Here is a 3,193-nt window from a genome sequence, read left to right on the forward strand (position 1 = left end):
CCTCGCGCACGTCCACGACCGCCGGCGCCTTGGCCGTGCCCATGCCCGCGTCCGCGCTCGCGCCCGCCGGCACGTTGGCCGTGCCCGCGTCCACGCACCCCCGCGTCTTCCGCCGGCGTGCGTACGTCAACTCTCCCGTGCTCGGCAGAAGCACCTCCCTCTGTGTGTTCAAGGAGGTCCGCCTCATCGTCATGCTCAACTTCTACACGGAGCCCATAGTGAAAAATTATCCCGCTGATACTGCAGAAAGGTGAGATGGAAACAAGAACATGTCGTCGTCGGAGTCATCAGAAGCTAGCTAGTCGTAGTCGTATCCAAGATCAAAGGCGCTGTCATCGTTCTCTTCAATTGAATCCCAATTAGGTGCTGGATGCAATTCTAGATCAACCATGTTTTTTGTTGGCCACGTACTGGAAGAAGGGGGAAATGAAAAAGAACCAGCGGGAGTCGACTCATTTTGTACAGGAAAACATAATTTAAAATCTTAATTTAGTTGGCGCGAAGCCACTTCCCTCCCTTTTCCTGATGGCCGCGCACTTACGTGGGTTCCCATTTTCGTATACTAGGAAAGACACTTATTTCCATCCCTGATTTGCTGGGATACGCCGATTGCATCTGCCATGCAAGGCCGGCAACATATCTGCATGCAACGGTCAAATCAGTGGACGCTCACGATAATTGATTTCTACCACTAAACTAATATCAGGGGTAGTATTGTCCCGGATGCTTCAAAAATTGTTGCCTTGGTCACCGAGCTGGAAATAATGCTCCTAACATAAAGGAACGGAGGGAGTATAATACAAAATTGTCATCGAATGTTAAGCGTGCGGACCCTATGGGTTCGAGAACTATGTAGACATGACCGAGACACCTCTCCAGTCAATAAACAACAACGGAACCTGGATGCTCATATTGGTTCCCACATATTCTACGAAGATCTTTATCGGTCGTACCGTAATGACAACATATGTTATTCCCTTTGTCATTGGTATGTTACTTGCCCGAGATTCGATTGTCGGTATCTTTATACCTAGTTCAATCTCATTACCAGCAAGTCTCTTTACTTGTTCCATAATACATCATCCCTCAACTAACTCATTAGTCACATTGCTTGCAAGGCTTATTATCATGTGTATTACTGAGAGGGCCCAGAGATACCTCTCTGATACTCGGAGTGACAAATCCTAATCCCGATCTATGCCAACCCAACAAATAATCACACAGTTACGTTGTGACGTTTGATAGCACAGAAGGTATTCCTCCTGTATCCGGGAGTTGCATAATCTCATAGTCAAAGGAATATGTATATGTCATGAAGAAAGCAATAACAATAAAACTGAACGATCAATATGTTAAGCTAATGGATGGGTCTTGTCCATCACATCATTCTCCTAATGATGTGATCCCGTTCATCAAATGACAACACACACTACTGCAGGATGCTGCTAACGCGACACTATGATCAAAGACCCTTCGACGAAACTGTGTGCGATGCAATAATCGCAAACGATGGTGTAAAAGAACCGTCAGAAAAGGTGCAAAACATTTGCGATGGAGGATGCATCAAACATGGTTTAGATTTTAGTTGCATGTGCGATGCAGGGCATACGGTTCAGTTCAATGAACTGTTTGCGATGAGGTGGAACAAAAGAAACGGGCAGCCAGATGAAGGCGTCTGCGATATACAGCATACGGTTCACTCGGATGAACCGTTTGTGGTTAGGCAAGACAAAAGAATCGGTCAGCCAGATCAAGGTGTGTGCGATATATGTCATGCGGTTCACTTGGATGAACTGTTTGTGTTGAGACAAGAGAACAGAAACGGTTTAATATAACAAAATGTGTGAGATACACGGCAAACAGGTCTATAATCAGAAATGTGTGCGAAGATCAATAGTAACACAGACGGTTGCTGCTAATAAGACGTGTGTGTTGTGCGATGGGATTGCATACAAAACAACAACATATATATACACACACTTATAAGGACATGGTTAAGTAACCAAATTAAACATCCACTTACATAGGTGGCTACTACAACCATGGCATTTGCACACAACAAAGTAAACTATTACATGCATAATTACATAGGTGGCTACTACACACATGACATTTCCACACACCAATAAAGTAAACTATATATTACATGCATGATTAACTAGCATAAACGATCATCTGATCACCATCTACTTCTTGTGACGCTTACTCTGCTTGTGGCTCGACCCGGGTCGTCGATTTGGTTAACGAGGCACTTCCTCATTTCAACAATCCGCCTGTACATCTCGTAGCATGTGTAAACGCTCTTGGTCGCGAACCTGAGGTGAGGTTCATCCAGTTGCCGCATCTAGGCCCTGTGCCAGGATACGGGACTTGTTCTTTGGGCATCCTGCTTCATCTTTTCGTAGTAGGGGTCAATGATGGCCGAGGCTTGTTTGACCAGGGAGTCCTTCATGCTGCACCAGACCCTGTAGTGGATACGGATTTCGACAAGGTTCTTGCAGTCCAAGCCCGTAACACTAAGCGCTTTTACATCATCGGTGGTTTCCACCATGGCGAACTTGTAGTCGGTGCTGCTGACAAACCTGTTGAAACGGTCGCAATGCTATGTGGCCATGCAGTAGTGGTAGATGAGGACATGATTGCGCATGCACAACTGGGCGATGGCAACCTTCTGATCTATGTCGGGACGATCGGCGGTGTACTGGAGGTCGATGCCGACCACCTTGTACTTGTCTCGAGCAAGCAACTGCTCAACACTGTTGATGTAGTCGTCCACCATGGCCGGGTCGATGGTGTACACCACTGAGAGATCCGTCTCCGTCACGTGGGTCTCCACTCTATGCTCGCCGAACTCCATTGGAGCGCCGCTAGACATCCCCTCTCTATGTGTCGTCGTGGGTGTGCTTGTTGTGTTGTGGGGCACGATTTAAAGGTTGAGGAGACTAAGTTATAATGGCCGCGGGAATTAAAGGGGAAGCCGGTCGGCCAGGAATATCGGCAGGCCCTGATGGCAGTTCTAATTTGCAACACATAAATCCATTGTGCCGCACATAACTGCATCGCGTGGCAAAGCGCGCGGCGCAACCACATGCATACACTACAAAAAATACACTTCCGTGATGATACGTGTTTGTCACAGTAGGTCGCTTTTTTGTCATGCATGTACATCCATGACAAATTTATGACAGAATCA

The sequence above is a fragment of the Triticum urartu genome, chromosome 6, assembly GCF_003073215.2.
Source record: "Triticum urartu cultivar G1812 chromosome 6, Tu2.1, whole genome shotgun sequence".
Classification (NCBI taxonomy): Eukaryota; Viridiplantae; Streptophyta; class Magnoliopsida; order Poales; family Poaceae; genus Triticum; species Triticum urartu.